General features: G+C 50.3%; 2 long non-coding RNA genes and 1 other non-coding gene across 3 annotated transcripts in view; 2 read left to right on the top strand and 1 right to left on the bottom strand.

Annotated features, from left to right (window-relative positions):
• Positions 1 to 1,666: 1,666 nt before the first annotated feature.
• Positions 1,667 to 4,125, top strand: LOC147573885 (uncharacterized). Its single transcript, XR_015245104.1, has 2 exons — positions 1,667 to 1,902; positions 3,436 to 4,125. It is a non-coding gene; the product is annotated as an uncharacterized LOC147573885 (long non-coding RNA).
• LOC112851428 (U5 spliceosomal RNA) lies at positions 2,426 to 2,546 on the top strand. The gene has a single exon (XR_003222753.1). It is a non-coding gene; the product is annotated as a U5 spliceosomal RNA (small nuclear RNA).
• A 1,999-nt stretch (positions 4,126 to 6,124) lies between the features above and the next one.
• LOC147573884 (uncharacterized) overlaps positions 6,125 to 26,396 on the bottom strand; it is a 169,810-nt gene continuing 149,538 nt past the window's right edge. Inside the window, exon 3 of the long non-coding RNA XR_015245103.1 lies at positions 6,125 to 6,485. This is a non-coding gene — a long non-coding RNA (uncharacterized LOC147573884). The remainder of the gene's footprint in view (positions 6,486 to 26,396) is intronic.

The raw sequence follows: 26,396 nt of genomic DNA, 5'->3' as shown, positions 1-26,396 counted from the left end.
TTCTGTCTGTGTGGGAGCCCCACTGTGTGCGTGTGCCCTTACGCACACGGTCACGGACTGGCTACGATGAGTTCAGATAGCCTCTCTAGTGCTCGTGCACACGGCTTCCAGGTCCTGTGCCGAGTGCTTTAGGTGGGAATCCAATCATTCAATTCTGAAACCTTCTTAGGGTGCTCGTCCCTACTTTACGGTCGAATAGCTTGGGATCAGAGAGGTTCTGACACCAGCCAGAAGACGCACAGCTCGGCCTTGGCAGGTCCTTGGGACACCAACATTGCTAGAAGGCCCCCGAATGGGTGTTCTAGCTGGAGCCTCCATTGCGAGGGTCTGGGGGCGAGAGGGCTGTGTCCCGGACCACTGGACCTTCCGTTTCCATCCTGGCGCGGTGGTCCTTGGGCCCAGCCTGTGCCAGCATCTGACACATTTGTGGAGCCACCAGTGGAAGGTGTATTTGTTTTCTGCTCCTGTGTAACAAATCCCCACTTCTCTGCAGCTTAAACCTATTATCTCACAGTTTTTCTTGTCAGAAATTCAGGCTGGACCTTCTGCTTAGGGTCTCCTCAGGCTGAAATCGAGGTGTTATCCAGGTCTGTGGTCTTATCTGAGGCTCAGGGAACTCTTCCAAGCACTCGCATGTGTGTGCGTGCGCGCGCGCGCGCACGCACGCACACACACACACACACACACACACACAGCAAGACTGTTGGCAGGATCCATTTCCTTTCGATGGTATGGCTGAAACCACCCCATTTTCTCATGGGCTGTCAGCGGGGGTCCGCTTTCAGCTCCCAGAGGCTGCCCTCATTCCTTGCCCCATGCCTCCCGTGGGCAAGTCACAACATGTCACATATCTTTCTGGCGTCCTCTGCTTGTCCTTTAAAGGCCCACCTGATTAGGTCAGGCCCACCCAGGGTGATCTCCCTACTCCTGTAGAACATAACGGAATCACAGGAACAAGATCTCATGGCCCCACTGAGGAGGATTACACAGGGTGTGTACGCAGTGAGTGAGAATTTTGGGGACCAATGTAGAATCCACAGAATGAGAGCGATTTCTGGGCCGAGCTAAGCTTCATTCTGTAGGCAGTGTGGGATCTGGCATGAGTGTTTAAGTAAAAGATGTTCACGATCAGATCAACTGTTGCTGCTGCTGACGTTTATGTTTTGGAAAACCACCTTGGAGGTTAGACTAGAAAAGAGGAATATGGAGGCTATGAGACCCCAAAGGAGACGCTACAGGAATCCTGGGTGTGGGAAGAGGTTGCTGAGACCCTGAGAGGAGGAAGTGGCAGGGGTATCATCAGTTTTACATGACAAGCATTGACCGAGTACCTGTTATGTGTCAGTCACCATCCTGGCCTCCAGTGCTGGGGTGCAGAGAGAGAAAATACAGATACGGTCCAGCCCTCATGGGACTTACCTCTTGGCAAGGGAGATAGAGGTTGTGATGGTTAACTTGATGTGTCAGCTTGGCTGGGCCATAGTGCTCGGACATCTGCTCCAACGTTGTTCGAGATGTTTCTCTGAGGGTGTTTTTTCGTTGTTGTTGTTGTTGTTGTTTTTTTTGGTTTTTGTTGTTGTTGTTGTTGTTTTTGGTATGAGATTGATATTTAAATTGGTGGACTTTGAGTCAAACACATCATCCTCCCTAATGTGGTTGGGCCTCACCCAATCAGTTAAAGGCCTGAACAGAACAAAGACTAACCTCCCTTCCCCAAGCAAGAGGGGGTTCTGCCAGCAGATGATTCTCAGACCTGAACCACAACATGAGCTGTACCTTCAGTCTTCAGCCTGCTGGCCCCATCCTGCAGAGTTTGGACCTGCCAGACTCCATAATCCTGTGATCACTGTTTCTCTGGTGACCCCTGACTAATATGCGCATCAGAAAAAATTATAGCCTATGGTAAGTGTTAACAGAGGGAAGGGCTCTGAGAGCTTAGAGCAGGATGGTCTGTCTTGGAGAAATCAAGGAGGGCATTCCTGTGCAAATGATGCTGGAGCTGGTATCTCAAGATTGCATGGGTGGTGTTACCAGGGATGGGCACGAGGAAGGGCATTCTAGGCACAGGAGTGGCATGTGAAAAAAAATTAGGAAGCTAATTACACTCCAGAGGGCCTGGAGTGTGGGGTGGAAGGTGATGAGGTCGGATGCAATGGGAGAGGCTGGAGCCCGCAAAGCCTCATCATCTCTGGCTGTTTCTCTTTATCCTAAAAGCGACAGGGAATTGCTTTAAGTGAGGTGAGGGGTGACATTAGCAGCTGTGTTTTCCAGGATATGGTTCCAGCTGCTGTGTGCAGAGGGACTACAGGGGCCAAGGGTAGAGGGAAGAGGGTCTGCTAGGGAGCTGGTGCTTTACTGAGTGTATCAGTTACCTATCACTGTGTAACGAGCTGCCCCCAATCTTGTACAGAAACAACAGTTTATAATCCTCTGGTTTCTCTTCAGATTGTATACATTTTTTGCCTTCTACTAAAATAAAGATTTCCATGGAGAGAAACAATTCTGAGCATTTACCCAAATTCTTAAGACCTTGTGTTTGCAAGGGAAAGAGAAAGAGAGAGAGAGAGAGAGAGAGAGAGAGAATGAGAGAGAGAGGGAATGAGAGAGAAAGAAAGAAAGAAAGAAAGAAAGAAAGAAAGAAAGAAAGAAAGAAAGAAAGAAAGAAAGAAAAAGAAAGAAGAAAAGAAAGAAAGGGCAGAAAGAAACAATAGCTCATTGTTTCTCACAATTCCATGAGTTCTGTGGTTGGGTTTTGCACCTGTGTGGCCTCGTTTGGCTGGGGAATCCCCTGGGGTAGGAGGTCCCAGACAGCTTCCCTTCGTGTTTGGCCACAGTGCTGGCTCTCTGCTGGGGTCTTAGTTCTCCTCCTCCGCGGGCTAGATTGGCTTCCTCACTGCATGGCGGCCTCAGGGGCTCTCAAAGAGCAAAAAGGAAGCCGCAAGGTATCTTAAGGCCACGTAAACAGATGCCACTCCTTGAGCAGTCAGAAATGTGTGGCCTTTCTGCATCCACAACACTCAGCCAATAATTTTTCAGTGTGCCAGGCACTGTTCAGGCTGTTGTGTGTTAGCAGTGAAGCCCATAGGCAATCTTCATGCCTTTTTGTGGCTTGTAAACAAATGCATGTGCCACATGATCAGGAAGAAGGAGGAATGGAGTGAGGTGGGGGACAGAGGGGCTGGGGGAGATAAGTCTGTCTGGGGAAGGGGAGTTTGAGCAGAGAGTCCTTAAGGGAGTCGGGGGCTAGAAATGAGGCCATCTCAGGGATGGTGCTCCAGGCTGAGAGCACAGCAAAGTCCAGTCCTCTCAGGGGAGCATGTCTGGATGTTCACACAGGTGTGGGGAGGAGGGTAGACTATGCAAGGGGAGAGGTAGCAGGGATTGGGGTCATGGGAGGTCCTGCTGGCCACGGAAGGACTTTGCTTTTTATTCCAGTGATGCAGACTCGCTGGAGGCTTAGAAGAGCAATACTGGAGGTTACTGAGGTAGCCCAGCATGTTGGTGCCCGCCACGAATAACAAGCTCCTCAAAATTTAGCAGCTTGAACAACAACAAACGTGATCTCAGTTTCTGCGCATCAGCAATGCGGAAGTGGTTCCGGCTCAGGGTCTCTCATAAGGTTCCAGTTAAGATGTACACTGGGACTGTGGTCATCTGAAAGCTCGCCTGGTGACGGAGGATCCACGTCTAAGATGGCACACGCACATGGCTGGTGAGTCACTGCTAGCTGTAGGGCGAAGGCTCCCCAGCTTGGCAGCTGGGTTCCTTCTGAGCAGGTGGCCCAAAAGAGGATGGGTCACACGCGGTCCTTTCTGCCATTTTGTTGGTCACACAGCACCCCCCCTCCCCGCTTCAATGTGGAAGGAACTATAAGGGCATGAGCACCCATTGGCCAGGGTCTTAGGGGACCATCCTGGGGGTTGGTCCCTGTATTCCATCTCCTTGTCGGGGTGCAGGAAGCCTCTCACTTACCTGATATTGTACAGGGAATTTTTTCCTGGAACCAGAGAAGAATAAGAACGTGAGCAAGAAGAAAGAACATCTGTTTTCTCAGGAGAAGACAATTTCCATGATTCTAATCTGCTGGCTGCCAATTTTTTTTTAAAAAAGCAGTCCATTTCCAGATTCCTGCTTTTGCTGTTTTCATTATTTCCTTCAATGAGTGTGTGTTGCTTATCCCTTGTGCTGGCGGTACAGTGACAGAGGGACAGTGGTACGTTTGCAGACGTGAGAAGTGTTCAGGGGCCAGAGAGAGGGCTCAGGCGGGTGTGGGAGCCGGGGCTGGCTTGGGCGTGGGGGGGTGCGGTGGAGGCCCACCCCAGCACAAAAAAGCCAGCTGCTCCCCAGAGCTTAAATCCCCCTGGCAGGAAGAGGCAGCCAACAAGTTAGCAAATCACAGGCATGATTTCAGAGAGCAATTGTGGAAATGGCCCTCTGAGGCGAGGATTTTAGGGCTGGGACCTCGTCTCGGGGAAGGACTGTCCTGTTTGGGGCAACAGTGGGTGCAGAGGCCCAGAGATGGGTACAAGCCAGGCCACTTGGAGATCCTTAAATGATCAGATTCTGGAACGCTGTCTGGAGCTGTTTCTCAGAACCCAGAATGACTCTAGGTGCTTAAAGATCAGTCCAAAGGGGCGAGGGCCTCTCTGCTTCCTTTCCACCAATGAGATGGCCTGGGTTCCTGTTTTCTGGCTCTTCCAGTTACCGGCTGTGCATTCTTGGGCAAGTCACCTAACCTCTCTGTGCTTCCGCTACCTCCCCTTGTAGAATCAGCAGTGGGATAGGGACTTAAACACCCGCGGTAAAGACAAACGACACAGTCAGGAAACAGGCAAAAGACTCGAACAACCCAAGGGTACACTAGATAAAAAATATCTAGACGGATAACTAGATAAAAAAACTGTGGGGTGTAAGTATTAGGGAATATGATTCAGCCGCTGCAAAGCGGATCCTTCCCTCCGAGGTGGCAGGGATGAACCCAGAGGACATGCTGCTCAGCAGGCATGCCGGGCACACAGGGAACCCAGCGCATCATCCCAGCAGGGTGTGGAATCTGCAGGAGTCCGAACACCCAAGGAGCAGAGAGGAGGTCACCAGTGCAGGGGACACTCGGCTGGTTACAGGGATGCTCCAAGGTGTGAATCCATACATCCCACGAAAGCTTCACGGACGCCAAGCATATCTGGTGAAATTAACTCTGAGCTGCAGCCATGAAACACACACTAGGCTTGGAAACACAGAAGGAAGCAGACAATGTAATTTCTGCTGGTCATCACCGCGACGTGGATTAGGTCTCGAAAAGGTGATACAGCAGAACCTTGGATTGCGAGTTACCTCTTCGGAGAGGGAGGGTTCCGCGAGACGAGCCAACATTTCTAATCCGTTTTAACTTGATCAACGAGCGACGTCTTGCGATGCCAGTCGCGCGAGATGCCCAACGGCACACGATCACAACACAACCAATGGCTCTTGAAATTCGCCTTGATATGCGAGTGCTTTGGATGGCAAGCGAGTTTCCGGAACGCATTATGCTCGCAAACCAAGGTTTTACCGTACTTGGGTGTCCTGCAAACCAAGGTTTTACGTACTTGGGTGTCTTCGGTTAAATGACAGTGTGAGATAGATGATTTTTATTTATTTTATTTTATTTTTTTAACGTTTTATTTATTTTTGGGACAGAGAGAGACAGAGCATGAACGGGGGAGGGGCAAAGAGAGAGGGAGACACAGAATCGGAAGCAGGCTCCAGGCTCCGAGCCATCAGCCCAGAGCCTGACGCGGGGCTCGAACTCACGGACGGCGAGATCGTGACCTGGCTGAAGTCAGACGCTCAACCGACTGAGCCACCCAGGCGCCCCTGTTTTTTAAAAGAAAGAAGATAGTTAAGAGGCTGGTATGGGAGCAGATGTTGGTATGCCCACGGAGGCCTGGCCAGGGGACCGATGTATCTGGGGTGTTCTGGAGATGGAGCCCACAGGCTGTGGTGGCAGGCGGGATAGAGAGGGACACAGAGCAGGATCATCATGTGAGGTCCTTGTGTCTGCAGGGGATGCTGCTGTGTCTGGCTCCAGGCGGACGGTGGGTGTAAAATGACTGAACAGGGACAAGTCAGTCAAGATGGGGGGCGGGGGATACCTGAGGACATAACCAGGTGCTATCGACAGAAATAGAGGAAAAACACGGTGGCTGGTGTCCATGTTTTGAAGGGAGAGCCGGGTGTGACGCCCTACTCGCTGTGCCTCCTGGAGATGCTTACTCAACCTCTCCGTGCTTTGGTCCCCTCCTGGGTAAAAGAGAAGGCACAGTCCCTCTCTGAAGGTGGTGTGATAACACGCGGCAGCCACTAGACGTGGGGGTGTGCATTTTGGCTCTTCCGTGTCCTGGTTGGCTTCCCGTGCGATTTTGTGAAGAGTGGCGTCTAAATGTGTGGATTGGGGATGAAAACAGTCGCTCTCACACAGGTGTTGTTGGAGGACTCAGTGAAATCTGCGAAAGGGAACGGAGACGATGAGTCTTTCTCAGGCTTGAGCCTTATTCCCCAGATTCACGCCGTGGAGCAGGGATCAGAAAACGGTCCTCCCTACTGGCCACTTCCGGCTTGCCTGTGTTTATAAATGAACCTCTGCTGGGACACAGCCATGCCCGTTCCTCACGAACTGTCTGAGGCTCCTTCCAACCCCCCGGTGTCAGGGCTGGGTAGAGAAACATTTTCCCTACTCTGGCTCTAGAGGCAAACCCCATTCCCGAGTCCTCTGGGTCCTTGCAGAGCTACTCGATAGGTGGATCGGCCCCAATGCACATCCTTCCCTCCACTCCTGTCCCTTTTACAGACAGGAGTAGCCTGTGTTATGCCCAGAATTCGTCATCCTCAAAGACTACCAGGGAACCGAGTCCGATGCAAAAGCAAAGAGCCTTTATTCGAGCTAGCTCGAGCTCAATCCCCTACCTGCACCTACCCAGTGGTGAGATACTGGAGAGAGAGAGCGGGTTTCAAGAGCACAAAGGTTATATAGGGATCATGGCCTTAGCCTTGGCTGGGGAAGGGTCCTGGCCTCAGCCATTTGGCTGGGGAAGGATCAGAGTCCCGTCAGGCAGGTTGCCGGGCATGGTTTGAAAGGTTTAAAGTAGAGTGATTACAAAGAGGAAAGCCCATCCCCCTCCTGTCCTTGAGCTCCTGCTCTCACAGTGTCAGTGGTCTTGGGCCTGCTCCCCCAAATTAGAAGAGTCTGGCCCTCAGGCCACCCAGCCTCTTTCTCAGGGGTGCAGAGAGAGTAAGTGCTGGGTTGTAGGGTTCTCTTGCCATCTTTCCAACTCATGTTGAACGGGTGAGCGGGAAGTTACTCAAAGGGAGGAGGCATGGTCTGAGGTTTGAGCGGGAACTGCTTTCTGCCGCCATGTCGGGGACATAGTCACTCGATATGGAGGATACAGAACGAGATGGAGTCGGCCGGCCTGGGTCTGCTCTTCCACCCGCACGCCATTGTCTCTTGCTCTGCTTTTTCTCCCAGACACTGCGGCCTGCTGATGACCCCACACTAACGCACACAGACACCGCGCATTCTTATGGATGTGGTCACAGGACCCTGGTGTGCAGATTCCCCACGATTTCACAGACCGGGTCCCTGATGAGCTTCTGCTGTGTTTCTGTTCCACAGTAAGAACAGTCGGGCCCGTGGTGCGGTGAGCGGTGTCCTCACACACGGGTCACTTCACCTGAGTCCTGTTCTCACGTGTGTGTGCACTGGGTGGGTGTTGCTGTAGATTCGAGGTTGTGTGTTTGCATTTGGGTTAAGCATTGGGCTGCCGTGTGTGAATTTTCTAGATGTTTGTAAATCCCTTCTCCTGGGGGTTGTCGTGAAGATTTTGGATTTTGTTCGGAGTCCAGCGGAGGCCACCGGGAACTGGGAAGTCCAGTGGCAGGGGACTGACGACTTAAAATCTCCCTCCCTCTCCTGTGGGCAGCGTGGGAGGCTCAGGTGCTGCAGGGGGGAATGGGGAAGGTGCGATGGTGCGATTCCCACCCACCCCCCAGGGCCAGACACTTTCCTCCTCCTTTTTCTTCTTTAATGTTTTTCCCCCCCCCCCCCCCCGAGAGAAAGAGTGGGGGAGGGGCAGAGAGAGAGGGAGACACAGAATCCAAAGCAGGCTCCAGGCTCCGAGCTGTCAGCACAGAGCCCGACGCGGGGCTCGAACTCATGGAGTGTTCGATCATGACCTGAGCTGAAGTTGGGCGCTTAACTGACTGAGCCACCCAGGTGCCACTTAAAAAATTTTTTTTAACATTTATTTATTTTTTGAGAGACAGAGAGAGACGGAGCAGAAGCAGGGGAGGGGCAGAGAGAGAGGGAGACACAGAATCCGAAGCAGGCTCCAGGTTCTGAGCTGTCACCACAGAGCTGGGTGTGGGGCTCGAACTCATGAACTGTGAGATCATGACCTGAGCCAAAGTCGGACCCTCAATTGACTGAGCCACCCAGGTTGCCCCACACTTTCATTCTTCTGAGTCTCTGCCCACACCCCTGAGGGACAGCTGGATGTCCCAGGAGTTTTGGGTAGATTTTCACTAAAAACCAAGAATGATGAACGCACTCCCTAGCTTGTGTTTCAGGGTTTCCCTGCTGCTCTCCAGGGTCACATTTAATCACTTCAGGTGTCTGTTTTCTTTCTTTTTTAAAAAGAGTTTCTAATACGTTAACTAATTAGTCATTTTGTAACGATCATAGGCACATGTTTCCAGACTGTTTCTTGCTTTTTAAATGTAACGTAAAAAACAAAAACCAAACAGGTGACTGTGTGAGTTTGCTGGGGCTGCTATGACAGAACACCCCCGCCTGGGCGGCTTGAACAGCAGACACTTACTCTCTCCCTGTCCTGCCGGTTGGAGGTCTGAGATCTGGTGTAGGCAGGCTGGTTCCTCCTGAGGCCTCTCTCCTCCGCTTGTCCCCATGTCCTTAGGTAGACCTCCCTGTGTGTGTGTCTGTGCCCTGATCTCCTCTTCTAATGAGGACACCGGTCACATAGGATTAAGGCCACCCTGATGACCTCAGTTTACCCTCATCACCTCTTTAAAGGCCCTGTCTGTGAAGATAATCACATTCTGAGGTTCTGGGGGTTAGGGCTTCAGTATGTGCATTTGGGGGGAGATATAATTCAACCAGAGTAACAATTTTCCATAAATTAAAGGAATGTAGACAATGGAAAGATCTCTGCTTTCAGGGGACCTGTTGGAGTAGATGGAGAGTGGCAGTTAACAGGAGAGAAGAAAGGTAATTCAGCTAATAATAGAGAATGAAAGAATCCCTGTATATATTCAGACAGATACATAGATACCTAGATAGATACATAGAAAGAAAAGGGAAAGGAAGGGAAGAAAAAAAGAAAGATGAACGATGGATAGAAAGAGGGATGGATGGATGGATGAATGGATGGCTAGCGAGATAATGGGATGGATGGAAAGAAAGGAAGGAAGCAAAAAAAAAAGAAAGCAAGAGAAAGGAAGGAAGCAAGCAAGGAAGCAAAAGAAAGCAAGCAAAAGAAGGGAAGTAAGGAAGGAAGCTGGATAGATGATGGATGGATGGATGGATGGAAAGATACATGATAGAAAGAGGGATGGATGGATGGATGTCTAGATAATAGAAGGATGGGTGTAAAGGAAGGAAGGAAGGAAGGAAGGAAGGAAGGAAGGAAGGAAGGAAGGAAGGAAGGAAGGAAGGCACAGACTAACAGATTCCTGTTATTTTTTTTTTCACGTTTCAAGTTTTCATTTAAGTTCCAGTTAGTTAACATATAGTGTGATCTTGGTTTTCAGGAGCAGAATTTATTGATTCATCAGTTACAACAGATTCCTGTTGTGTTGGGAGAGGATGTGCAGGTTTCTAACTAAGAGACTTTCTTCACGGGATTGAGCTAAGCCCCAGGAATCTGCACTTTTACCCAGCCCTCCTCCCACACAGGTGACTCACATGCTGTGTGCTTCTACCTGTCACGACGGAAATCCCATAAAAGGACCACAAGCTCTGCACACAGCATAGGATTTCTCGCAACAACACAACGAGCCAGAAAAGGTCACTCCCCCAACCTGAGACGCGGCAGTAAAGGAGGCCAGAGGCCGTGCACGAATGCACAATGCACGTGCGTCTGCTCATGCAGTCCTAACATGAACCCTCCGTGTCCTGTCTGACCTTGGAGCCCCCGGAATCTTCCGGTCGCCACCAGGGCTCTCTCTGCCCCTTCCTCAGCCCCTCCCTGCCCCTGGTTGCCATTCCCATGGCACCTGCTGAGCCCACCCTACCCCCACCACTCAAGGAGGCTTGAAAACAAACTGCGTGTATTACCTATTTATTTCCACAACAGTTTCCATACTTATGTTGCATATACAGGCCTGCTTCCATATCAGTAAACACACATGGAAAACATCTCTGAAGGTAGTGACCCTTTTCTCCATTCACGGGTACTTGGGCTTGTACAAATGTCCCGAGGCTGCTGTCACCAAGTACCAAAACTCAGTGGCTCTAAAACACACCTTTATTGGGGCGCCTGGGTGGCTCAGTCGGTTGAGCGGCCGACTTCACCTCAGGTCATGATCTCACGGTCCGTGAGTTCGAGCCCCGCGTCGGGCTCTGTGCTGACAGCTCAGAGCCTGGAGCCCGTTTCAGATTCTGTGTCTCCTTTCCTTCTCTCTCTGACCCTCCCCTGCTCATGCTCTGTCTCTCTCTGTCTCAAAAATAAATAAACGTTAAAAAAAAAAATTTAAAACACACCTTTATTATCTTACAGCCCCAGAAGTCACCGGTCTGAATGGGTCTCTTGGTTAAAATCAGCATGTTCCACGCTGTGTTCCTCCCGGAGGATCAAGGGGAGATCCGTCCCTGCCTTTTCCGGCTTCTGCAGGCACCACATCCCTGGGCTGTGACCCCCTGTCCATCCAGCCTCCAATCCCGTGTCCCATCTCCTCTTGCCTCCCTGGGGATCCTTATGATCCAGGATCCTGTCCCCACCTCCAAATAATTGAACTACCCTGCAGAACCCCTTCTCCCCTGGGGGGCACCGTATTTCCAGGTTTCAGAGATTAGGATGTGGACATCGGTGTGGGTGGTCGTTCTGCCAGCCACAGAGTTCTTTCCAATTCCTTTCTATGTTACTAGAGACACAACGAACATCTTTGTGCACGCAGATGGTTCTTTCCTGAGGAAAAAATGCTGAGTCACATTGCACAAAATCATTTTCTCGTTGGGCGCAGTTGGTCCATCTACTAAATCACCGCTCAGTGGGGGCTACCCCAGTGGACCTCCATGGAAATGCATGAGCACCCCGTTTTGTTTCCCCTGACCCTCCAGTTTGGGCTGCTGTAACCAGATACCATGTGCTGGGCAGCTCAAACAAGTATTTCTTGTGGTTTTGAGGCTGGACATCCAAGATCGAGGTGTTGGCAGACTATCTTCCTTCTGGTGTGTCCTCACAAGGTGGACACAGAGAGGAGGAAAGCTTGCTCTCTGTCATCTCTACTTACAAGGACACTAATCCCATCATGGCAACCCAATCCTAATGATGTCATCTAAACCTAATTTCCTCCCAAAGATCCCGCCTCTGAAAACCATCACATTGGGGTTTCTGGAGTTTCAACATATGAATTTGGCAGGGGGGTGGGGACAGAACACACACATTTTTATTATGTCCATTGCTCACGGGGGAAAGTTTCCACTGTGTTTGCATTTCTCCTAGGATTAACTTGTTGACAGATATATGGACATAGTTTTTTTTCTTCTCTTTTTTTAAAAAAAAATTTTTTTTTTAATATTTATTTTTGAGACAGAGAGAGAGAGAGAGAGAGCATGAACAGGGGAGGGTCAGAGGAAGAGGGAGAGGGAGACATAGAATCTGAAACAGGCTCCAGGCTCTGAGCTGTCAGCACAGAGCCCGACGCGGGGCTCGAACCCACAGACCACGAGATCATGACCTGAGCCAAAGTCGGACACTTAACCGACTGAGCCACCCAGGCGCCTCTTTCTTCTCTTGACAGATATATGGACATAGTTGATTTTTTAGAGTTCCTTATATATTAAGGCAATTAATTGTTTCTTATATGTTTTACAATGGATATTTTGAGTATGTTGATCAGGTTTCTCCCTGGTTTATTTTTTCCAAGAATTAAACTTTTTTTAAAATTTAAATTTAAATTTTATTTATTTATTTTTTCTTGAGAGAGAGAGAGAGAGAGACAGAGCACAAGCAGGGGAAAGACAGAGAGGGAGGGAGACACAGAATCTGAAGCAGGCTCCAGGCTCTGATCTGTCAGCACAGAGACTGACACGGGGTTTGAACTCTCCAACTGCGAGATCATGACAGCCAAAGTCAGCCGCTTAACCGACTGAACCACCCAGGCACCCCTGTTTTTTTTTTTTTTTTTTTTTAATGTTTATTTTTGTTTGAGAGAGAGAGACAGAGTGCGAGCGGGGGAGGGGCAGAGAGAGAGGGAGGCACAGAATCCCAAGCAGGCTCCAGGCTCTGAGCTGTCAGCACAGAGCCTAACATGGGGCTGGAACCCACAGACTGTGAGGTGAGATCATTACCTGAGCTGAAGTCAGACACTCAACCGACTGAGCCACCCAGGTGCCCCAAGAATTAAAACTTTTTGTTTTTGTTTTGTTTTGGTTGTTTGTTATTTTAATAACCACAGTGTCTGCCTTTTTTTTTTTTTAATTTTTTTTTTCAACGTTTTTTATTTATTTTTGGGACAGAGAGAGACAGAGCATGAACGGGGGAGGGGCAGAGAGAGAGGGAGACACAGAATCGGAAACAGGCTCCAGGCTCTGAGCCATCAGCCCAGAGCCCGACGCGGGGCTCGAACTCACGGACCGCGAGATCGTGACCTGAGCTGAAGTCGGACGCTTAACCGACTGCGCCACCCAGGCGCCCCAACATTTATTTATTTTTGAGACAGAGAGACAGAGCATGAACGGGGAAGGGGCAGAGAGAGAGGGAGACACAGAATCGGAAACAGGCTCCAGGCTCCGAGCCATCAGCCCAGAGCCCGACGCGGGGCTCGAACTCCCGGACCGCGAGATCGTGACCGTTGGACGCTTAACCGACTGCGCCACCCAGGCGCCCCAACTCTGCCTTTAATTCATTTGGAAGTAATGTTGGTGTAAGCTGAAAACTGGCTGTAACTGGATTTTATGTCAGTGGCTAAAATGTTCTGGATGTTCTTGCTTGTGTCATTTTTAGTGTTCAGGGAAAATGGTGCATTTGCACGCTAACGGGAGAGAAGGGGTGGGAACGAATCTACCTCCCACACCTGCTCACTTTTCCTTCTACTGCCTTCCTTCCCACTCATCCCCACCGACAATTTTTTGTCTGTCTGCCTTTCCAGAGCTCTTTGTGTAGAGAGAGAGAAAGAGAGAATTTCCAACCACACGTCTTTGTACTTTCTACAGCAAGTAATAGCATCATCACATCTACTATTTAAGACCTGGCTTTTACACTTCAGCTCCCTAGGATGCTAGTTTCCATGGCAACCACCTGAGTCGGCTCCCATCACCGACAGCTCTGAGGATGTGGGCGCTGGAAAAAGGGACCCCAAAGTGGCCTGACGGTGAGGGGGGGTGGCGCGGGCAGAGGAGAGGCACTCACTTGGACTTCAATTGCTGGCTTGGGCTTGTGTTTCCTGCATGCTGAATCTTGTCTTTGGACAAGAGCTTCATAGAAGGGCAGAACCGGAGCCAGTCTGGCCTCGCAGGCTCGAGGGTCACAGCCGCCGGCAGCTGTACGCGTGTCGAGGCTCGACAATTGTCCCCTGCCCTTCACTGATCTATTCCTTCATTCTTTCTGTCATCATACAAATATCGATTGACGGCTTCCTGTGGGCTCTGCACTCATGTGTCCCAGGAACCAGCTGCGAGTGGCCCCTTGTTCCCAGTAGCCAAAAGGAGGAAGCAGCCCGGTGTCCGTCAACGGATGACCAGATAAACAAACTGAGTGTCCGCGCGGCGGGTATTATCAGCCTTAACACAGACACGCATCCCAACATGGCTGAACCCTGAGGACGTGATATGGTTCTACTTCTATGAGGTCCCTAGAGCTGTCGGATTCATAGAGACAGAAAGATGGTGGGGCCGTGCACTGGGGGTGGGGGATGGGGACATGGTGTTTAATGGGGACAGAGTTTCAGCTGGGGAAGGTGAAGAGCACTATGGATGCACGTGGGGATGGTTGTACCACGATATGGATGTACTTAATGCCCCCAGAACGTACCCTTGAAGTGCTTGTGAAGGTAAATTCTACTTATGCGTGTTTTGCCACAATTCAACTTTTATTTTTTTAGTGTTTATTTATTTTCATTTATTTTTGAGAGAGAGAGAGAGGGCAAACACGGGTTGGGGAGGGGCAGAGAGAGAGGGAGACAAGGAATCTGAAGCAGGCTCCAGGCTCTGAGCTGTCAGGACAGAGCCTGACGTGGGGCTCGAACTCTTGGACCATGAGATCATGACCTGAGCCAAAGTCGGACGCTTAACTGGCTGAGCCACCCAGGTGCCTCCACAGTTAAATTTTTTTAAAAATCGAGAAGGAGAAACTCTCAAATCCCCACAAAAGACTGGAAAAGAAACCAGTTTCACGGGCCATAAATGGGAGGGAGGAGATGTGGAGAAGTGGGGGGGGGGGGGGGGTGGGGAAGAAAAGGAAACAAAAATCACCCAAATCCTAACAAATAAAAAGATTACTAGTTTAAAGACGAAAATAAGCAATGGGTTACCCAAGCAGTGAAACCATCAAGGACAGCAACGAAATTATTATTAGGAAAGGCAGGGATAGTGGTTATCTCTGGAGGGGGGTGGGTTTCTGGGAAGCCAGCTCTGCCTCATTAACCTGGGAAATGGCTCCAATCATATGTCAATCTGTACAAGTGCACTAGATGAACCTTTTTTCTGTATTGTGTACCTCACCATGAAAAATACTGTGGAAAGTTTTAAAAATTACTGAGTGGTCCCTTGCTGTAAGAAAAGACAATCCTGTAATACCCGAAAGAAAATGAAAAAGGTGAATATTTGCCTTGTTGGAAAGATGTAAAGAGCTTCTGTTTTGCGGCAACGTTAGAGATCGCGCCCTGCAGAGAATCACGACTCCCTGCTGATGAGTCATTTCCCAAATTGTATGAGTAATGAGAGCACTGGGAGAGATCAGCTCAGGTTGGAAATTTGCAAGTGAAAACAGCTCTTAGCCGTGCTGCAGAAATGTGTTTTCATGCTGGATTTTGAGACATGACATTTATCACTTAAATGTCAGCCCCTGAGACAGGAAGGCACAGTAAAACAATTACTGAGATGGAAAATGCCCACCACCTACAAAATCAGGAAAGAGGTGGATGGGAACAGTACATGGGGTTGCAAACATCTGCCTTATCAAATAGTATATATTCTCAATATACTGAATAGGCTTTCATTTATTTAAATAAACAGTCCAGAATCAGGGCGATGTTCGCCACATTCTGGATCTAAAATGTTGTAGCCCTGAGCAGATCAGATAGATTATCTCAAAAGGGAGTCGAGGAGCTTTAGGGGCAGTTGAGAGATTGACAGAAAGCAGAAAGCAGAGATCCAGACATATCCAGGAATTCCTGAGATGGCCTGGGCGTGCGGTGCCCACACTCTCCGGGGACAAGGTGACAGGATGCCGTGGGCGAGCATCTCTCTGCACAGCTATGCCCACACCTAAACCTTCACCAACAAGCTTATTCACACCAGCAGAATTTGCAGCAACATTAGACACACCCTAAACATCCAGGCACAGGTGACAAATCCAATAAACTGTGGTGCAGGAAGTGGTGGACTACTATACAGCTGTGAAAAGAAAGGAAGTCAATTTCTCTGCATCACTGTGGGCGGGCGGAGTAAAACACAAATCTTGACAAACATAACATCATGTTTTGTGTTAAGGAGGGAAAAAATAGAAAACATTCGTTTTGCACACATAGAATGTCTGTAAGGATACACCAAAAATCTGGTAACTCTGGTAGCCTCAAAAGAGGGGGATTCGGTAGTTGGGGGATGAAGGACGTCAAAGGAAACTCTGCAATAATTATCCTTTTACATCATTCGAGTTTCCTATTACGTATTAACTCAGTGTATTAACTATTCAAAAAATTATGGGGCGCCTGGGTGGCGCAGTCGGTTAAGCATCCGACTTCAGCCAGGTCACGATCGCGTGGTCCGTGAGTTCGAGCCCCGCGTCAGGCTCTGGGCTGATGGCTCAGAGCCTGGAGCCTGCTTCCGATTCTGTGTCTCCCTCTCTCTCTGCCCCTCCCCCGTTCATGCTCTGTCTCTCTCTGTCGCAAAAATAAATAAACGTTGAAAAAAAAAATTAAGATTTAGACAGTCCAACAATCCAAAGTCCATTGGCTCTATTTGTCCCATGGGGTGTGGGCAATAAACAGTGCCTGGCATATAGTTGGAGACAGATCAATATCTCACAAATGATATTGTGAATATTGTGATATTGAATGACTGTCGGGTCCCCGTCCCCCCTGCCAAGGAGGGTGTTTATAGGTCACCCTTAGAGCCAGTAGCTCTGAGATAATTTGCCATGGGGCAGAATGGATAATTCTGACTTTATCAATGGGACCCCTTTGAGTTTGGGGGTTTGCTTCCCCTGCCCCCCCCCTCGCCAAAGTGGGGTGTTTAAGGAGTTTCTGATCGTTTACAATTGCAAACTATCCTACAAGGAATTACTTTGTGCCAATGTCATTTTCTTGCTGTTGGGGCTGTCCCTTCAGGGTAGGTTTCCAGAAGTGGCCGAGTTGAAAGGAAAACACGAATGTGTCTTTTCGCTCTGAAGGACTGTACCGCTTTGCATTCCCACCAGATAAGAGAACCTGTTTCTGGGGCGCCTGAATGGCTCAGTTGGTTGAACGTCCAACCCTTGATGTCGGCTCAGGTCATGATCTCACGGTTGTGGGATCGAGTCCAGAGTCGGGCTCTGTGCTGAGTGTGCAACCTGCTTGGGATTCTCTCTGCCCTTTCCCCCCCAACTCAAAAATAAATAAATAAACTTAAAGAAAGAGAGACCTGTTTCCCCACCAACACACATATATATTTATATGCTTGGTTGTCCATATATTTGTTTTGTCCATATAGCTATATGTTATAAAGGGGTTTTGGTCTGATAGGTGAGGACAGGTATCTCAGGATGGCTTCAATTTGCATTTTTCTCCTTGAGAGTTTGAGCATTTTACATTCATTTTGATGTATTTTTATTTTATTCATTACTTTTATTTTCAGTTTTAGTTGTGTTTATTTTTATATCATTTTTATACATTTTTCAGTGAACTATCTGTCCATGTCTTTGAGTGGTTGGTCTTGTGCTTCACAGTTTTTAAGGATTCTCTGTACATTAGGGATATCAACCCCTGTGACTATTTTATCCCAGGGAACAATGCTATTTTAAAAGGTGACTTTTAAAAAAATGTAATTTAAGGGGTGCCTGGGTGGTTTAGTCAGTTAAGCAACCAATATTGGCTCAGGTCATGATCTCATGGTTCATGAGTTCGAGCCCCGAGTCTGGCTCTGTGCTGACAGCTCAGAGCCTGAAGCCTGCTTGGGATTCTGTGTCTCCCTCTCTCTCTCTCTCTAAAAATGAACAAACATTAAAAAAAATTTTTTTTAATGTAATTTAAAAATAAATAAAAGGTGACTTTTGGGGCACCTGACTGGTTCAGTCCTTGGAGCATGTGACTCTTGATCTTAGGGTTGTAAGTTCAAGCCCCACATTGGGTGTAGAGATTACTTAAAACCTTAAAAACAAATCACATTAAAAAAAAAAATAAAAGCTTATTTTTACCTTGTTATTTTATTTTTTAAAAATTAAAAAAAAATTTAAGTTTATTTATTTATTTTGAGAGAGACAGAGCAAGCAGGGGAGGGGCAGAAAGAGAGAGGGAGAGAGAAAGAATCCTAAGCAGGCTCCGCACTGTTAGCACAGAGCCCCACATGGGGCTCAAACTGGCGAACCACGAGAGCATGACGTGAGCCCAAGTCAGACGCTCAACCAACCGAGCCACCTAGGCACCCCATTTATTGATCTTTTTTTTTTTTTTTTTCCTTTCCCGGCTCTGTTGCAATCGTTTGGAAAGCCTTACTGCACATATCACATAAATGTTAACCTCTGGCCCAGCTTATAAAACAGAGGTCATCAGTTATGTCTTCAATTATGCCTGCTATTGACAATTCATTTTGAAGGCAAGCACGAAAATGCTAAATGGACAGAACAAAAAGAAATCCCTCTCCCACCTCTGCCTCTCTGGTGGCAAGTCCCGTAAGACCAATTTCTTTATGCCTCACCTCAGAGCCAAGTTTTACATATATTTATGCAAAATTATCACTCACATGTTGCTATGCATGATTATATTCCCATATTTGCATAATATACAAAATTATAGTCTATGCAATTGGGCACGTGTCCTCTTCCTGTGACAAAACACCTTGGGCCGTGTTCCCCATCCGTACGTCAAGATCACCTTCATTCTCTTTGGACTGTTGCAGAATCTCCCACAGTATGAAGACACCAAGACTGACGTAAGCAGTTCCCCTGCGATGGACAACGAAGTTTTTTCCGCTGCTTTCTGGTTCCAGAAAAGCCACAGAAAATCACTTCATCTGTTACAGTATTTGGCATATATCCGAGACCTATTCTGGAAGTAGCATCGGGAAAGATCAGCATCATTCGGGTCTGGGAAAGGCAGACGTGAACTGGACAGGCAAGGATCTCGGTGCCCAGGGCCTGATGCTGTCCCTGGGGCCCTGACAGGAAGCCAGTGCACAACACAAGCAAATGAATACGCATTCAGACACTGATGGCTGCAATGAAAGTCAGGAAATGAGGCAAAGGGAAAGAGAACCGTGGACAGGAGAGGAAGGGGGCCATCGAGCCAGGGACGTCCCGCCTCCATGGGCCTCCTGTGGCGTTAGCCAGCTGCTTCTCCTGCCCGAGTGATTCCAAAAGAGTGGTCTCGGGGCGCCTGGGTGGCGCAGTCGGTTAAGCGTCCGACTTCAGCCAGGTCACGATCTCGCGGTCCGTGAGTTCGAGCCCCGCGTCGGGCTCTGGGCTGATGGCTCAGAGCCTGGAGCCTGTTTCCGATTCTGTGTCTCCCTCTCTCTCTGCCCCTCCCCCATTCATGCTCTGTCTCTCTCTGTCCCAAAAATAAATAAAAAACGTTGAAAAAAAAATTAAAAAAAAAAAAAAGAGCGGTCTCTAGGGAAAATATTGAAAATATTCTTTACAATACTGCTTCCATTCTGCCACAATAAAGGATTTTCCTTCCCCCCCCCTTTTTTATGTCACACATGCACAAAGCAGTGTTGTTTGGCTTTTACAAAAATGAAGATGGTACTTGCTCAAAGTAATTTTGCGATGAAAACTGAGGGGGAAACAGTGAAAGGGACCGAGCTGGCTGTCTCCAGGCACATCACGTTATGGTGAGGGGAGATCGAAAGTCTGGATGTCAGCACATGCATGGAGGATAAGAGACAGGACAGCCAGGAAGGAAGATCACACAGCCAGAGAGGGAAGAACCACAGCTTTCTGAACGCACACCTCACAGACCCCCAGGGGCTTTGCGGCTTCTCTTACGGCCCAGTCCCGGTGAAGACAGCGTGAAGTCCAGGACAGTGGGTCCGAGTGGGGCAAATGAGTTATTTCAACAGAAAAACCTCCTGCTTCTGTTAAGTAAGAAGTAACTGAAATGAGATTCCTATTCAAGAGACGTCCTGCAAATGTGTTGATCTCCTAAGAGGAGGGACCCCATCAGAAGCAAGAGAAAATTGTCCATTTTGTTAGTTGGCTACAACACGCGGGCTGAGGGCAGGGTCTGAGGACGGAGAGCAGGGCAGGGGCACGGCCGACAGGCTGCTGTGTGCGTGCAGAGGAAGGGACATGGCAGGATTCCATGCGGGAGATGCCCCGGGGGCCACGAAAGTCGCCTGGAGAGAGAAGATGGCCTGAGACTGCACAGGGTCGCCATGGAAACAGCCCTCTTTGGTGGATTTCAGTGAGACACAGATGATCCGGGATCACAGAGGTTCCAAATAAAGCAGAATTTGCGGGCTGAAATCCCTTCCTGAGTACAACATTGCCCCAGGTCAAGCGTGTACACAGGGGACCTTGACCCAAGCTGTGACATGAAACGCTCCCCAAATTCACTATTAATGCCCGTTGGGGGACCCAGTCTGTCCATGCGTATGCATTGCTATTTCATTAACAGGAAAACAAGGTGGGTTTCTCAGATACGGCACAATATACTCTGTATGCAAGAGATGCCTTTTACCATATCATGGTTAAAAAAGAAAGAGAGAAAGGTGTCCGAATCCATTAAGATTGTTTTTCCGATTGTTTCCATGGGTACCACTGGCTGTAATTATTCCTCGATTTTTCCGAGGCTGAAAATCTGCCCTTTCATTTTTATTGCAATGGCGTGGGATCCTGGATGCTGATGACAACGTCCAGCACGTAACTAGTGACCCCTACATGTTCTTTGCTATGGTTTCCTGAAAAATATCCCCCACTTAAATGAAAAGTATAAAACAATGGGAATATTTCATTTTTCACACATACACACACAGTAATAAAATCATCCGTTTGCTTTTTTACAATAACGCAGCAGGAGTCGAGAAGGTAAAGCAAATGAAACATCAAGATATGTTCCCAACTCCCCACTTCTTCCAAAATGTGGCCTCCCCCACGTCCTCCCACCCCAGAGGAAATTCTGTAGCCCCCACCACCCACAAGACACGATCTTCCTCTTCGTTGCATGAACATTGGGAATCCACTGGGGGTTTTGTGCTGGGTGATCACATGGTCAGACAGCCCTTGAGAAAAGCTCACCACCAGCCTTGATTATGGCGGGTCCTTCCCTGCCCTTGTGCCTCATCTGGAACATACATTTTCTTTTCTTTTTTTTTTTTTTTATTTTTTAATGTTCATTTATTTTTGAGAGACAGAGCGTGAGCAGGGGAGGGGCAGAGAGAGAGGGAGACACAGAATCCGAAGCAGGCTCCAGGCTCTGAGCTGTCAGCACCGAGCCCGACGTGGGGCTTGAACTCACGAATGGTGAGATCATGACTGAGCCCCCAGGTGCCCTGAGGCTCTGTGACCCAGAATGCTAAGGTAGAACACCCAGGCTCAGACAAAGACAAAGGCTGTGCTCGGTGACCGCATCCCTCCCCTGCCCCCTCCCCCCCCCCCAATGGATTCTCCCAGGGTCGTGAGCTGCAAGTGAGGCGGAGGGCCAGGGGCTGTCTGCGTTTCCACAGCTCCAGGCAGAGGCCCGCCAGCCAGGCAGAGGGCCTGTCAGGGCCAGGGCGAACTGCAGCTGTCTGCCCCGCAGACTGCGTCCCCTGATTTCCTGGGGTCAGCTGTCTTTTGTGCTCAGGATCTGACGGCAAGGATTCTGGTCCTACCTGCCTGGAGGGGCCTTGGCACGCAGCTGGCCTCACCTGTGCCCTGCTGCAGACCTACCCTGAGATGTGCTGGGTGAGGGAAACACCATACACGGGTTTTCTCAGCCTCAGCCCTGTTGACACGTCAAACAGGACCCTACCTTGCTGTGGGGGCTGTCCTGTGCCCTGCAGTGCTCCTGGTCTCCCCCCAGCTTGCTGTCAGGAGCCCAGACTCCCTCCCCAGGTCAGACAACAGAAAATGCTCCCAGAAGTCACCCCTGTCTCCCTGTGGGGGGAAGCCATCAGAGGCTGGGAACCGTGGCCAGAGTGCACAAAATAAGCGATGATACAAATTCCACTTCTATTACTTTATTTTTTTTAACATAAATTCCTTTTTTTTGTAAAGTTTATTTATTTTGAGAGACTGAGAAAGCAGGAGCAGGTGAGGGGCAGAGAGAGGAGGAGACAAAATCTCCAGCAGGCTCCGTGCAGCTAGTGCAGAGCCAGATGGGAGGTCGAACTCACGAATCGTGAGATCATGGCCTGAGCCGAATCGAGAGTCAGATGCTTAACTGACTGAGCCACCCAGGCGCCCCAACTTCTATTACTTTTTGATCTCACCCGGGGCCCTTGCCGGGACCCAGCACCCAGGCGTCTGAGCACTCAGTGAACACCTCAGTGAGGCTGTTCCCGGCAGAAGGAACAGCACGTGCAAAGCAAAACAGGCAGCGAAGGACGGAGGCTCCTCCTGGAGCAGTGCGTGGAAGGAAGGGGACAGCAGGGAGCTGAAAACCAGGGTGACTGGGCCCCCCAAGGGGACCCTGTGCTGGGGGGTTATTGCTCTGCAGTCATCATCATAAGAGTCTTCATTTTATCTGTGGATTTCTGTTTAGAAGTGGAGTCCAACAGTGCAGGGAGCATTGCTTGGGGCATCACCTCCAGAGCCGTCCTGCCTCCCTGGGGCAGGTTCTGGGCCACTGGTTCCCCTGTCCCCCGGTCCTCAAACCCTGGCTGCCCTCTGCCCTCTGGCCCTCAGAGTGCCGATCATGGCTGGAGGGGGCGGTGTCAGCCCAGGCCAGAAGGTCAGACCCCATGTGGGCCCTGCTAGGGGAGGGTGTCTATTGTGGGAATGATCCATTAAACAGCAGAACAATGCAATTGAAAACCTCGTATTCGCTCTCAAGGGGAAAGGGGGCACTGAGGGGAGGCTGGGCCCCACAGCCAGGCAGGAGCCAGTGCTGCTGGGGCCAAGGGGGTGGCAGAGAGGAGGCGGGTTAGCAGAGGAGCAGGGAGGAAGCCAGCAGCGGAAATAAGTTGTCAAGAAGAGGGAGATGCTGGGGGGGGGGGGGGGGCCTTTCTTGTGCCTGAGGAGAAGCAGATGTGGAATTTGACCGTGGCCTCTGACCTCCAGCCACACACTGGATGCCCCGCCACGGACACGGCCTCCAAGCGGGGAGGAGACCGGTTCTCTCCGAAGCCACGAGCCCTGTTCAGAGCTCTGGAGATGTCTCTAAGCCATGTCTGTGCTGTAAACACGGGCGGACTGTGCGGCTGTGGGTTTGATGAGGCGGCGTGGGGCAGGCTGGGGGCAAGTACAAGCTAACAGCACCCCCGCCCCCCGGGATGTGTGTGATATTCTTCAGACTCTCCTGGCTGCCCAAGAACTGGGAAAGGAAAGAAGGCACGTGGTTGGCTGAGGGAGACCACAGTCATGCAGGACAGGAGTCTCCCTCCGTTTAGGGGTAACTCAGTAAACTGCAAGGAAGAGGCGATCTTGTCCACAGCCTAATCTCCAGAAACCTACAGACTCCATTTCCTGGAGCCCTAGTATCACCCTCACCAAGATGGAAGGGGTTTCGGTGTTTGTCATGGTGATGGGGGAAGAAAGCAAATGAAAAATTAAATTCCCTTAATGGGGGCCTACAGCCCGTTGACAAGTCCTTGAAACTGGGAGTGACCTCCCTCTAGCTCAGCTGCCTCGATGGTGACACTTTCCTGGGGGCAAAAGGGAATCTTGGTTTAACATTATCCTGACAGCCCCCCTCCCCCCAGGATCCCGTGAGTCTCCTCAAACACATAAAAATTCCTTTGCAAACCTCCTTTACCTTTACCCCCCCAAGTATATGCTGGCAATCATCCTCCAAGCTTATGGCCCCTGATATACATGTGAAGGGTCTCATGACTGAGGTTTTACTAAACGGTAATAAATGGCATTTCCCCAGCAACAGCTAGCCCCTCAAGGTCCTGGAAACCTTGCTTCCAAAATTCCTTAGTCTTCCGCTATCCCTGACCCCCTCCCAACCTGAGGGTATATAATGAGTTACCCCTCACGACCCCAGCGCAGCTCTCCCTGCCACGGGTCCTGTCCTCGTGCATTGAGAAAATCACTTTTGCACCCAAGACGTCTTCAAGAATTCTTCCTTGGCTGTGAGCTCCCAACCACCCCCCCATCACCCCAAAACCCCATCAGGTTCACTTTTGGTGCCACACATTCTGTGGGATTGGACAAACGTACAGCAAGGATCCATGTCCATCATTATGGCCTCACGGAGAGTATTTTCACGTCCTCTGTGCTAGTCCTGTTCATCCCTCCTCCCCACATGCTGGGACCACTCATCTTTTTACGGCCTCCTGAGCCCTCCTTTTCCCGGGCGTCCGAGGGCTGGAGTCCCACCACGGAGGGTGGGCACACAGCCTTCTCAGAGCGGCTCCTTTCACTTGGTAATGCGCGCCCGGGAAGTTTCCTCTTTTCAGGCTCGAAAGCTCACTTCTTTTTAGTGCTTCATAATACCCCATTGTCTGGATGTGAATGAGTCCTTGAATGAGCGAATGAGGGAAGGCGGTCTCGGCAGTCAGCCCCGGCCTCCAGGAGGGGACACAGGTGGGACCCTTTTGGGGTCTCATTGTACTCTGCGAGCCTAGAACAGCTTCGGGCACATAGGAGGGCCTCCGCGCTTAGTTCTGACTTGAATGCAGATGTGAACGGTGCTCAGAGGAGATTCAGATTTTCGTCCATGTCAGCAAAGGCTGCAGCAGGGAGAGATGCGGCCCATGAGGCATTTTAAGCTGCAGAAAATACCGTGTGAACCACTGATGTGGAGACGGGCACAGGGGAGAGTAACTCCCTGGAGAGTGGCTGGTCTGAATTCGGTCCTGCCTCCCCATTCTCCCTCGGAGGGGATCACTGGCTGTGGGGACCCAGCAGGCTCAGGGGTCACTTTAGAGACTACAGCTGGGGTAGACGAAAGGAAAGTGGGGGTGGGGAGACTTGAAACCAGGGCCCAGCACATAGTAGGCCCTTCGTAAACAGTAGAGCAGGACGAAAAGCCTCATTAGGCGCCTGCTGACAGCCTCCCCACATCCTGTCCTGATCCCTGCTGTCACTTTTCTCTATTATTGCCCTTATCCTGCTCCACACAGTGGACAAAAACCAATCTGCCCCAGGGCCTTTGCACTGCTGTTCCCCCTGAGAGGAAAAGCTAGTAAAAACAAGATACAAGGGGCCAGCCAGACGCCCAAGGCTGATTAGCATCCCCTTGCATACTTTTGGCTTCTGTAATCTTGTTTGCCTGCTGTGTCCACCAACTGCCCTGATAGCACCACTGATAAGGGCCTCCTCCCTTTTTGTCTCTCATCCCCTGACCCTCCCAGTCATAAAAGGAGTCTGATGCCAAGGTTCTGGGCTCAGCCTCTGGAGGTGACTGATTCCCTGAGTGCGTGTGGCTTATCTCTTCCTGGGCCCTGGGCGCGGAGTGTTTGCTGTAACACCGCTTCCTGGATAATGGCCTCTGGACATCTCCCCACAGCTGGCCGGCTCCATCCAGTCCAGATGTGTCCTAAGCTCTGAGCCACAAGTTTACGCATTAGCCTTTGAGAGGAACAGTACCCACAAGGTTGCCCTGGAGATTCACTGAGATGTGCTTGAAAAACCCACAGGAGTTTATAATCCTGGTTGACGGTGCTGCTCGGAAAAACACATTTGGCTGCCATCTGACTTGCACCGACAGGATTCTTCTGATAAATAGAAATGAAGATGTTCCTATTCTGGTACAGAGACGAGCGACCTTACACTTTTTTGCCCCGAGACTGGGGCAGATTTTCTGTGCTCTGATAATGTCGTGTGGTAGAAATTTATCAGCGTCGTTCTTTGGGGTGCAGGCATGAAGTCAGCATTTATGAAGGGCCTACTGCGTGCTGGGCCCTGATCTCACGCCCACGCCCCTGAGAACCTGAGGGAGGGGAGGAAAGATGCTTCCCTCGCCCCCGGCGGTCAGCATTAGTGATGGCTAATGACAACATAATAAAACCTGGAGCTTTCACCTGAGCCAGGAGGCCCTCCCCTGTCCCGGCCGGTCCTGGGCCTGGAGTGACAGACGCTCATGGCTCACCTGCTCCTGTGGTTTGCCGTGACTTGCATGCACACCGCGCCCTGAAGCACTGCCCAGGAGAGGCCCTGCGTGACCCCCAGCCCACTCGGATAGCCAGCAGTGCAGACCCCAAGCTCCCACCCCGACCTAGTTTACTGCCTCATGCCCCGCACGTGTGACTCCTGGGAGAAAGCAGGGAGGAGAGGCTCAGACCTGTCAGAACCTGGGGTCTCCACACCTCACTTGGGCCGGGGTGGGGGGACTGACCGCAGAGCACCCAGTGCTTGGACAGAGAGGCGAGCCCCGGGGAGAAGAGATGGGGTGTGACCGCTGCAGCCTTGTCGGGTGCCTCCCGCCTCCCACAAGGTCCAGCCGCTCTGGGGATGCGTAAGGACACATGAGTACCTTCTGGAGGCTCTGCTTCTGGGCGGATCAGGGACCGTCAGGAACTCAAATGCCTTCAGCTGGTGTCAAACTGGGGCATATTTTGGGATTGGGGGCACAGCCTGGTCCCCAGCCCCAGGTATCTGCTTGAGCACCTACTGGGTGTCAGGCACAGTGCTGGGCCCTGGAGTTGCTCATGGGACCCATCTCTGCCTCGTGGGGCT

The sequence above is a fragment of the Puma concolor genome, chromosome E2 (assembly GCF_028749965.1).
Source record: "Puma concolor isolate L17-30 chromosome E2, mPumCon1.1.hap2, whole genome shotgun sequence".
Classification (NCBI taxonomy): domain Eukaryota; kingdom Metazoa; phylum Chordata; class Mammalia; order Carnivora; family Felidae; genus Puma; species Puma concolor.
This window is presented reverse-complemented; position numbering and strand designations above follow the sequence as displayed.